Source organism: Vanessa cardui, chromosome 23 (genome assembly GCF_905220365.1).
Source record: "Vanessa cardui chromosome 23, ilVanCard2.1, whole genome shotgun sequence".
Taxonomy (NCBI): domain Eukaryota; kingdom Metazoa; phylum Arthropoda; class Insecta; order Lepidoptera; family Nymphalidae; genus Vanessa; species Vanessa cardui.
This window is the reverse complement of record NC_061145.1, coordinates 3412865-3425844: the sequence shown is the minus strand read 5'-3', so window position 1 is coordinate 3425844 and position 12980 is coordinate 3412865. Positions and strand designations below refer to the sequence as shown.

The following is a 12980-nucleotide window of genomic DNA, read 5'->3' as shown; positions in this document are numbered from 1 at the left end:
TGAAGATGAGTCAGATACATGATTCTGATGTTGACAAGGAATAAGTAAAAGTCTATAATTAACCAAATACCAGGGATATCATATATACAACCAAATAAAAGTGATTTATATGTCCCAGCCATTAAGTAATTTTGGTCACAGATCAATATATAAAGGCCTTGATTATTATTTCTGGATTCTCAACACTACTGGCATAAACGCAATGTTATTCATATGTTAAACAATTCGGATACTAGAAGGAACTTTATATAAAAATGGGCATAGTACTGACTGCTCTACATCAGACTGAACGACGTAATAATTGTAAGATGCAAAATCTTATCCTACTTTACGTAAGAGAATCAGCTCTCATTTAGGGGAACCCTCAGAGCCACCACCCAAAAGATATGATGCTGGTATGAAAAGGCGTTGTTATGTATGTCCTATCCAAAAAGATCGCAAGTTTAAATACATCAATATGTGTCTTGCACAAGTCATATTTGCTTGAAACACTCATTTTTTGTTTGGGAAAATTGTCACATAAACACTGATTAGTTACAAGCAATACCTTTGTTACTTTTATATAATAATATAAAACTTTGTAAGTTGATTAATTAGTGCCTTAAATTAATGTAAAGTATGATTGTTGATCTCAATTAAAAAAAAAAAATTGTCGATTTAAACGTAAGTGTTTATTTTTATTACGTAAAATTAGAGACTTTTTAATTTTTTTAATATAATTTTGTAGAAGAAATTTAGTTTTATTTTATTTTTCATTCATATAACTAAACAGCTCTAAATCTATATCTATATCTATACTACTACTATACTATACGAAGAAACAAAATATCGGAACATCGACAAGATATGTACAGTGTCATAGAAGCAAAAGAGCTACTGAAACAACTCACCAACAAAAAGTACGTTTAGAAGTAAATAGAATCCGAATTTCTTCTTTGAGAGCTGCCGAAACAGTTTGTTAACATAATGATCAAGTTTCAGATCTTCGAACTAGAGCATCTTCATCATCATCATCCTCCTGCCCTTATCCCAATTTTATTTGGGGTCGCCGCAGCATGTCTTCTCCTTCCATACTTCTCTGTAAGACGTCATCTCACAAGTAACATTCTTTCTAACCATATCATCTTTCACACAATCCATCTATCGTTTCCTTGGTCCTCGTCTACCTCTATATCCAGTCACATCCGTCCTCAAGGCCTTCCTCAAAATATGTCCCTCATTCCTCCGCATTAAATGCCCATACCATGTTAGAAGCCTTCCTCATAACTTCTCGGCTATCGGTGTCACTTTCAAACTTCCTCTTATGTACTCATTCCTTACTCTATCTATTCGCGTAATACCACACATTCCTCTCAGCATTCTCATCTCCGCAACATGCAACTGTCTTTCAGTCATCCCTTTTGCAGCCCAACACTCTGATCTGTCTTATAGATCTTCCCCTTAAGTTTAAGGGGAATACGGGGATCACAAATTGTTCCCGTAACCTGCCACCATTTCATCCATCCTGTGTTAATCCTGTGCTTCACCGTTCGATCTATTTCACCATCGCCTTGAATGAGTGAACCGAGATACCGAAAGTCTGAGCAGATTGGAAGAGCTGCGCCATCAAGCGCTATGGTTTCAGGACCGGAGAGACCGCTGAAATCGCAGAACATGTATTCAGTCTTTGTTCTACTGATTTTCAGGCCAACATTCTCCAGTTTCCGTTGCCAATCCTCCAATTTGTTCTGGATCTCAGGTCCATCTTCACCGACCAGTACAATGACGTCGGCAAAGAGCATGCACCAGGATGCCTCCTCCTGTATGTCCGCCGTTAGAGCGTCCATAATCAGCAGAAAGAGTAAGGACGGACGGACGGAAGTAAGTAAGGACTTAGAGCCGACCCCACTTTGAACTGATCGGTGTTACCGGGAGACAATCGGACGTATGTAGGTACAAGATCCCCTATACATAGCACAGACTAACTCCACATACTTTCCAGGCAAACCTTTCTCTTTCAATGCCCACTATAACACTTCACGAGGCACCCTATCATAAGATTTCTCGAGATCAATGAACATCATGTGCAGGTTCGTGTGAGCACGTCTGTAGTTCTCGCACAATTGGCGGAGTGCAAAGATAGCGTCCATTGTCCCTCGACCTGGCATAAACCCAAACTGATTTTCGGTAAGAGCATCTTCATCAAGTGCTAATGAAAAACCTGACGAGCGAGTCCACCGACTGAATGACTAAATCGTTGATTAAAACAGACTAAGTCAAGAACTAAAACAAATAATCTCAATAAATAAACCTTCAATTACGTGAAAGGTTCTGATAACAAGATGCATCCCGATGTGATCATTGGTTCATAGAATATAGTATGACCATATAGTCAAGTTTAAAAACAGTGCTGGTATGTGCTGCTCCACTAGCAAAGTTTCTTTATCACAACTGGTTGAACCACCAGAACCTCTTTTACCAACGTGGTGGAACTACTAAGAATTCTAAATATTTCCTTCAGCATATTATGAAATACATTTCATGTTTTCAAGTGACATTGGAGCAACAAATATTGTACAATACAATAATTTCGCGTCTACATTTAAAGTGAAGACAAGTACATCATCAGATTGGTACATTTCTTCCAGTATCTAAAGAAAATCCCCAGTTTATTATCAAAAATCACCGAGAAGTCATCGTTTAATTAAGTTAGATATTTTTTATATTGCTCTAGAAGATGAAACAACAAATAATTTTAAAGTCATTATTGAAGCAGATAGAATGCAATCGAATGAACATGAAAGACGCTTTAATGCTCCCATGACTCCTGAAGTCACAGCTGTTGTTGTTGGTATAGAAGTTACAAAACGAGATATTGTTGACGAACTTAACCACAGCAAGTGGAGAAACTGTTTCTTCCACGCCGGCAGTTTTTTCGGAAGTAGAGGACTTCTACGGCCGGTTATACGCATCGCATGCATCTCGACCTGATCCCGAAAATGAGGATTCTAGAGCTACTTTAACACGCCATTTCTCAGAAGACCTGCCTGAAGTCAGTGTTGGCGAAATAGATATTGCTCTTAAACAGCTTAAAAATGGAAAAGCCCTTGGAAAGGACGGTATTACTATAGAGTTATTTAAATCAGGAGGTAATTCGGTACTCAAGGAACTCCAGAAGCTTTTAAACTCTGTCCTCTTCGAAGAGAGAAAAAGGGAGACAAAACCGCTGCTGTAGAACTATCGTCCCATATCCCTACTAAGTCACGTCTATAAGCTGTTTTCAAGAGTGATCACGAACCGTTTTGTGCGAATATTCGACGAATTCCAACCCCCCGGCAACAGGCCGTGTTTCGGACCGGAGACGCCACCATAGACCACATCCACACAGTGCGGCAGATTATACAGAAGTCCCAGCGTATAATCGGCCCTCCTGTGTCTTGCATTCGAGGACTATGAGAAGGCCTTTGACTCGGTTGAAATCTTGGCTGTTCTGGAGTCCCAGCAGCATTGCCGAGTTGATTGGCGATATATCCAAGTGATGAGATGTCTCTACGAAGCCGCCACCATGTCCGTCCAAGTACAGAATCAGCAAACAAATCCCGTACCACTACGTCGAGGAGTGCGACAAGGGGACGTTATTTCCCTCAAATTGTTCACTAATGCATCCATTGCATTGGATATGTGCAAGACGTTGAACTAGAAAGGACGTGGCCTCAACATCAATGGCTAATACATCTCTCACTTGAGATTTGCAGACGATATCGTCATAATGGTAGAAACGCTGCAGGACCTACAATAGATGCTGAACCAGCTGGCTGCATCTTCTGTGCGCATCGGCCTACGGATGAACTTGGATAAAACCAAGGTCATGTTCAATGAACATATTCTACCGGAACCGATTGCGATACACGGTACCTTCCTCGGAGTTGTTCAAAAGTATGTCTACCTTGGGCAGACTTTGCGATTAGGTAGAAACAACCTTGAGGACGAGGTGAATAGTCTTCTATAAGAATGCAGCTGGTTGGTTGGGTAGGGCGGGAGGAGACACCCTCCTGCCACGAGTGTGGTGCGCCAGTGGATACGGCGTACCACACCCTGTACGAGTGTGCTGCGTGGGGGCCCCAGAGGCACACCCTTGCGGCGACTATGGGCGGAGACCTTTCGCTGCCGAGCATCATCAACGCCATGCTCGGTAGCGAGATGTGCTGGTCGGAGATGCGCTCCTTCTGCGAAAGTGTCATGTCGCAGAAGGAAGCCGCGGAGCGGGAGTGGGAAGAGAGTGCCGCCGCTGACTCGCTCCGCAGAAGACGACCGGGGAGGAGGCAAAGGCGCTACGCGCACCTTCTCCCACCGCCTCAATAGGCGCCGCAGGGACTAGGGGGGTCCCAGTACCCCGGAAATCACCCCTAGGTGTAAGAGGCCCGCATAGGTGGGCCGACCGTCAGGGCGTCACGGTAGCATGCGTAAGCGATCCCGTGGCGTCCATCGAAAGACGCAGAGGGTACCGCTGGTTTTTTAGTGGATAAACCCGGCGTACTTGGGCGCACTCGGCGTCCAGGGCTCCGGGGAGTCCCACACACCCCTCCACTTTCCATCAAGTGGGGGAAGCGCGTAATGCGTTTTTCCAGGGAGAAAAAAAAAAAATTGTTGGTTGGGTAGCGTTTGGAAAATTACGTCGTCATCAACATCGACATCAACATCGTCGATCCCACAGTACTTTAAGACGAAAGTCTTCAACCAGTGCGACCTACCCGTCATAACATACGGAGCCGATACGTGGACACTCACGGCAAGGCTGGTCCACCAGTTTAAAGTCGTTCAGCATGCTATGGAAAAGGCTATGCTCGGCGTTTCTCGGCGGGATCGCATCAGAAACGTCACAAATCGTTCATTTAAAAAATACGGTTACGACAGTGTTGCTATTACAAAAGTCGTAGGCGCTTCAACGCTATGTATTTGAATATTTTAATGATGTATGATTGTCGGAGATTCGGTCCTGCGTGTAAATAATCCGTATAAAAATGTTCACGTATTGTTTAAAAAACCTCTATAGAATAAGATTTTATAAGAGCTATGCTTAAGCTATATAATTAGTTAGAAAGTTATAATAAAATTCAAGCCTACTGAAGAAATCACTGATATGAAGAGCTTCCATTGGTCAGTATTTTTCTTATTTTAGCAAATTAAAAGCGAAATATTTTTGTACTGAGCTCTTGAAAGTACAGGAACGTAAAGACTTGTCTGATAATTTGTCCACAGAGAACCCCAAAGGCTTTTTATTGGCCCGACCAGGACTCGATTCAAAGACAACGGGTATTTTATCTATATATATAAAAATGAGTTGCTGTTCGTTAGTCTCGCTAAAACTCCAGAACGGCTGGACCGATTTGGCTAATTTTGGTCTTGAAATATTGGTAGAAGTCCAGGGAAGGTTTAGAAGTTGAGAAAGTATGATAAAAGTGCTAGGAATATAATAAAAAAAACATCTTTGTTTTTCCTTAGAAATAGATTAATTTGAGAATTACTATTGATTTTCTATGATTATCGATGTTGAAAATAAAACATTTATGTTTTAAAATTGATTTTGCATTATTTATAACATCGCTAAGTCTATTTTTCGAATCTATTTCTACAAAAATAAGTCGCATTTTTCGATGTCACTTTATAACTCAAGAACGGGCTCACCTATCCAAACTAAATTTTCAGGATTTGTTTGGACTATTTAGTAGATGGTTTATGTGAAGTTTGCTCAAAATCGGTCGAGTGGTTCTTCATTTATCACATTTTTTGTAACAAATTAATTCAATAAATGGCGGGTCATTTTGTTATTGGAGATTTTTAAGACGAGGAATTGTGCTGTTAAATTAAAAGTAAGTATTATTTAAAAAAGGAGTACACCCATCCACCAGTTTCAATAGGTAATACGTCTTATTTCAATTTATTATTTAAATGTACAGTGTTTGCATTTATTTTCATGTCTAAATATACAGAATAAAGTTACTGCCATGAATTTTTATTGGTATCGATTGATGGTTCGTCCACAAGCACAAAATTATATCTCGAGATGTGGTAAACTGTATCATCAGTACATCGTTGATTCGTATGCTAAAATAGAAACTAAACGTTTTAATTTTTTTCGTTTCAACTGAGCAAAATTAAGATCCGAAGAATATATTCAATTGCAAGATGCGATAGCGAATGATGCTAATGCAAATGACATCGGGCGATTGACTATATTGCCATCTTCGTTTATTGTTTGCCCACGGCATATGAGCGAATATGCACAAGACGCAATTTCTTATGTACGAAAAATGGTTGACCGGATCTATTCATTACAGTTACATGTAATCCGCAGTGGGACAATATTAAAACAATTTATTTGAAGAACAGTCGACAACTGACCGTCATGACATTACAGCACGTGTTTTTCGGCAAAAATTGAAAGCACTTATAAAAATAATGTATATTTGGAGAGGTGCGTTGCCATATGTACTACATTGAATGTCAAAAAAGGGGATTTCCGCATGCACATGTATTAATTTGGCTGGTATATAAAATTACTCCGGATCAAATCGATAATCTTTATATCAACTGAAATTCCCGATAAAACTCTTGATCCAGAGTTATTTCAGGTTGTCGTTAAAAATATGATAAAATATTTTAAGACGATTTTAATAATTTCTTCCAGTCGCAAAAAAATACCGATGTTATCGATTAACATCGATGTTTAGAGCTCCACAAACATCAAGTATCAATGTTCGGTATTGATCATTATCAACGCCATAATCATGCTTTTGTAACATGGGTCATCCCTATTTTGTCAAACATTTGATGTTGTTCCCGTTATGCAGAAATCAAATTGAAAGAATAGTTATATCTTTATAAGAACATGTTTAGGAGGGACAAAATTAACCTTAATTTTAACTAACTTCAATTGTTTACTGTCTATCAGATCAATTTTATGTACATATGTTCAAGATGCTGAACTGGAAAGGACGTGGCATCAACATCAATAGCGAATATGTACATCTCTCACTTGAGATTCGCAGACGACATCGCCATCGTGGCAGAAACGCTGCAGAACCTACAAAAAATGCTGAACGAGCTAGCTGATTCTTCTATGCGTATCGGCCTACGAATAAACTTGGATAAAACCAAGATCATGTTCAATGAAACGTCCTCGAAATTGTTCAAAGATATGTATGTCTACCTCGGGCAGACTTTGCGATTAGGTAGAAACAACCTTGAGGACGAGGTGAATAGAAGAATTCAGCTGGGTTGGGCAATGTTTGGGAAGTTACGTCGAATCTTTACATCGTCGATCCCACAGTGTCTTCAGACGAAAGTCTTCAACCATTACGTTCTACCCGTCATGATATACGAGCCGAAACGCTCACTCACTCACTCACACTCACGACAAGGCTGGTCCACCAGTTTAAAGTCGCTCAGCTGACTATGGAAAGGGTTATGCTCGGCGTTTCTCTGAGGGATCGCATCAGAAATGAGGTGATTCGTCAAAGAATCAAAGTCATCGACATAATCCACCGGATGAGTAAGCTGAAGTGGCAATGAGCTGGCCATATTTTTCGTAGAACCGATAACCGTTACTTTACAATCGAAGGAAGTATTTAGTTGAGACGTATCAGTGTTTTCCAAAACACTAAAAAGTTGAAAGTAAATCAATGAAAATACTTTTTAGCAATTACTGACAAACAACACATAGTGCGGCGCGCAGGCATGTCGCAACCAATTTACCATTTAGGCCCCACTGATTGGTCGAAACAAACCCTTCGCCTCCCGCACCTTATTCCGAAGATACAGGCAGTGCGCTCGCTTACCCACTGCGTTCGGTTACCCCCTACGACTACACCATAATAAAACTTAACCACCTATATTTTATCTGTGTTGTATTTAGTGAAATTATATTGATTGGTATTGTAAATGAGTTTCAAATTAAAACATATGGTATAGCCAGTTTATACTAAACGGTTTTGCAAATTTTTTGTTGTAAGGACTTAATCATAGCAACATGGCAATTTATCACGCAACCTCATGATTTCTGTGTCATTGAAAATATAGAAAAAGTTATTGACAGTGTCGTTTTTAATGTAATTATCAATGGTTTATTGTTACAGTTCATATCACCCGTTTCGCTGCGTGCAATGGTTTCTATTCACATCACATTTGGACCAATTTAACCATTTCGATTATGGCAGTACGAAGTTTGCCGGGTCAGCTAGTTTATTATTATATTTTTATTTGTTCTTACGTTTAATATCTACTTCTTGTGTTTTATTAAGTTTTTGTTTTCATTTTATTTATTTATTTAATCATTCATTAAACTTGCCAGATACATTGAAAAGGAAAATGTGTACACAGGAAAAATAAGTTTAAAAGGTATACTTATCCCTAGAAGAGATTTCTTCCAGTATACCCGAGAAAGAAGAAACATACGCAGAAAAGTTAAAAGGTAGACAGGCAAAATTATACAAAAGGAGAAAAGTTATTAAAACAACAAAGAAAAAACATATACTAAATTAAAAACTAAAATTACAAAAAAAAAGTAACTTAAAATAATTTTGAATAACTTTATAACTACATATTAAAAATATATAATTAATATATTATAATATAATAATTATATATACATATACAAATATATAAATAAATAAATATGTTTATGCCATTTTACCATGAATCAACATTGGGATAAGAAATGCTCTTTCAATTTATTTTTGAAAATGTAAATGGACTTACTAGTGCGAATTGTAAACGGCAGCGAATTCCACAATCTCGCTGCATTAACAGTAAAAGCGTTAGAGTAAAAATTGGAAGTATGGGATGGGATACGGAGTAGAAGCTGGACATTGGGACGACATGGGGAACCAGGGGGATGCAAGAAAACAAAACGCTCACGAAGGTAACTGGGGTACAGTGGATTAAAAAGTATGTTGTAAAGAAGACATAAACCGTGAGTCTGCGAAGTCTTATAGGAAGCCACTTGAGTTCAGCTCGATATTTTGATACATGGTCAAATTTGCGAAGTCCGAAGATGTAGCGAATACAAGGGTTTTGTAGCCTCTCAAGCTTATTAAGTAGTTCTTTAGTAGTGTCAAGGAAGCAAGAATGAGCATAGTCTAGGATAGATATCAGAAGAGACTGTACAAGAAGAATTTTAGTTTTGATGGGAAGGAAGTACTGCAGGTTACATTACTAAAATGAAGACCTATTTTTAGCTGAATCGGTATTTATTTATTTATTTATTCGGGTTTAACAAACAGCGTCCCAATAGGTCTAAATACTAAGCTTAGATTTAAAAATACATAATTGTGAAACCAACACCGTTAACCACAGATTACTACTAAAGTTATTGAGAGATAGACGATACAATTTTTATATATTTTTCTTAATTTGTATGTATAAATTATTTATTTCTTTAACTGAGGAACAAAAAAAATATATATAAGAATAACAATTTTGGTAGATCAAAAAAAAAAACAGAAAAAAAATAAAAAAAAATAAAAATAAATAAAAATAAATAAATAAAGTGGATTAATTACTTATTAGTTACAAGTTGTTACTAACTAGGAACTTACATAAGTTTATTTGACTTCTGTTATAACAGTGCATTAAAATCTTGCAACTTATCCAGAATAGATTTTTTATAACAACCAGGGGTGTTCATAAAGATATCTACATCATTGAAATATTTATTGTATATTTCGATCAGGCGATACATGGGCGAGCGTTTACCAGTATTAGTACGAGTTTTTGGTAAAGAAAAAAGTGATGCGGTGCGGCAAGCTCTTATGTGTGGCCTGATCGGTACTTGGTAGCAAATTTTATTTATAATATTAATACAGTCGTACTTATTATGGCATAAGTCATACAATAACATCGCTTGTAATTGTAATCTTCTAGATACTAATCGCGTTAAGTTGTATTTTTCCAAAAGTATGGAATAGGGAAGGCGGCTGTGGTAGCACTTAAAATGAAGGTATCGTAGGAATTTCCTTTGCACTCTTTCAATTATCTCAGCATATGTGTTATAAAATGGATCCCATGCAGTAACTGCGTATTCTAGTTGAGAACGTACCAACATTTTGAAAAGATGGACAAGTGTGGTCGGGCGTTTAAAATCACTACAGGCACGAACAATAAAAGCGTAAATTTTGTACGCTTTATCACAAATATTGTCAACGTGTAGGTCAAGTGTTAGCTTACTATCCAAAATTACTACAAGGTCTTTAATATTCTGAACCCTTTCAAGAGTAGTATCACACATTGAATAATCGTACCTTTCTTTTCTTAGTAAAAGTTATAATTTTACATTTACCTGAATTGAGTTTGAGTTTATTTTTGTTACAGTATTCGTTAAGTCTAATTAAATCTTCCTGAAATTTGTCGTGATCAGAACTGGCAGTAATAGTACGATATAATTTAAGGTCGTCAGCATATAACAAATAATTACAATTAATGAAACAGTCACTAATGTCATTAATAAAGAGAATGAATAGTAGTGGTCCAAGAATAGAACCCTGAGGGACACCCGAGGTAATTGTAACAGTACCCGACTCATATCCATCTATAAAAACTTTCTGAGTTCTATTTGTAATGTAAGATTTGAACCACCTCCAGAGATTACCTCGAATACCGTTAAAGGCTATTTTATCTAGTAGTATTTTATGATCTACACTGTCAAATGCTTTCCTAAAGTCCGTATATATACTGTCTGTTTGTACGTTGTCATCCAGATTCTCAAATAATTCAGTTGTATAGACTAAAAGATTTGTAGTAGTGGAACGTCTACAGACAAATCCATGTTGTTGCGGAATTATGCTGTTATGAAGTAGTGGATAAATGCTACTGTGTATGAGTTTTTCAAATAGCTTCATTAAGGCAGGAAGGATAGAAATTGGCCGATAATTAGTTACGTCTCTTTTTGAGCCTCCTTTATGTACCGGGGTAATTCTAGCAGATTTCCATACCGTCGGGCATACCCCCTCCCTTAAAGATTTATTATAAAGTTCGAATAATGGTATATAAATTGTTCAAGCAGTATTTTTAAGGAAAACGGACGGAATGTTGTCAATACCAGCACTTTTAGAGGGATCTAAGTCGTTAAGCTGTTTTTTTATTTTATTCTGTGGTATAAATATATCAAATATGATATTTTCAGTTCTGGTTTCTATATCCAGGTTATTAATATCAGTGTAACTATACGACTTGGATATGTCAGTTGGTTGGAATACAGATTGAAAAAAATTTGAAAAAAGCTTACATGCCTCCAAGCCAGTATTGGCAACGGAACTCATGTAGTAAATATTGGTAGGGATCTCTGATTTATTTTTGCGATTGTTAATGAATGTCTGAAAATATTTTATATTTACTGTGACAGCATCTTCGACTTTATCAATATATCTGTTATAGCATATTTGCGATTCCTTTTCAAATCTCTTACGATACATAGAAAATACTAGGTAATCAGATTTGTTTCTGTATATTTTCCATTTTATCCAAGTGTTATTCTTGTTTTTGAAAATGTGTATTAGCGCAGGGCTAAACCAGACAGGAAAGCCAGAGCTAGATACTACTTTAAAAGGAATGCGTTGGCGTATGATGTTATATATGTGTTCATAAAAGACATTTGTACATAGTTCAGTGCTTTTATTTTTAAATAGCTCCTCCCAATTAATTTCAATAATGTCTTGATTAATTTTTACATAGTCGGCATTTTTAAAGCAAAACTTAGTTTGTGGATTACTTGGTATAAAGTTGTCTATACCATCAAAAGGCATTAATACACAAAAAGGAGGGTGATATGCATCCACTGGCGTCAACGCTATCGTTGGAGAATAAGTTTTGGAATTATAGATGTTTGTAATAAATAAATCTAGTAATCGACTTATATTATTTTTGAAATTATTTATTTGTACGCAATTAAATAAAGATAAAAAATTGACTAAGTAAGAGTTAGGAGGGCTATAAATATTTAAATTTGAAGGCTTTGTTGTATTACCATCGAAGTGCCAGTCAATGTTAGGTAAATTAAAATCACCAACCAAGCAAAAGTTTTGTATATCCGAAAATTGAATAAAATCACGAATATTATTGAAGTAAGAATGATAAACTTCGTTATCCACTCGTGGTGGAATATATACAGCACTTACCATATATCGACATTTTCCAGTGCGCAATTCTATTAGCAGATGATCAATAATTGGGGGTAGGTGCATGGGCGTGGCGGCCGAGGGCGCGCTGAGCACGCACAGCGCCGAGCGGAGCGAGCGCAGCACCGCCACCAGCACGCCGCCGCCGTCATGGCGTGATGTAGCTTCTCGGTTCCGATCACTGCGATACACGTGATAGCGGGAGTCGACAAACTTATAGTTCGCTATATCAGTATGTAGCCATGTTTCCGTTAGTATAATAATATCGTAATTATGCATTAATATATTCATATAAATTGTATTTAATTTAGTTCTTAATCCGCGACAGTTTTGGTAATATATTGATAATGTATTATTATTCAAAGAATCGAATTTCGTTGTTGAAAGTACAAAGTATTGTTACACAGTTTAGTATACTTAGTTATTAAGGTCTTACTACTATATTTAGTCATGATTCCTAGAAAATAAAATGATCCACAATGCTGAAATATATTTTTCAGAATGCAAAGGACACACCGTACGATATAACTTATTGACACTATGCCATGTTCGTTGCTAAAAATTTTGTTAATTACTACCCGGATAATGTAACAAAAAGTTAATTCATGATAATTTCTGTTATATAAGCCTAACAGAAGCATTTTTCTTAAAATTTTACAATAAAAATAAATAAATACCAAATGATACCTGTTAATTAACTGCTACTTGATTTTTGCGATATCATGTTTCGAACGGATAGCAAGCACTGGTGATGTTTCAGATTTACGCACAAGGATGACACCATGCTTTGTCCATACGAATCTGTGTTCATGTTTCTTGGCTCGTTCACGG

At 37.1% G+C, this 12980-nt stretch overlaps 1 protein-coding gene across 1 annotated transcript in view; it reads left to right on the top strand.

The window, feature by feature from the left end:
* Positions 1-12980, top strand: part of LOC124539782 — a 57851-nt gene that overhangs the window by 39719 nt on the left and 5152 nt on the right. The gene's annotated exons all lie outside the window — the stretch shown is intronic.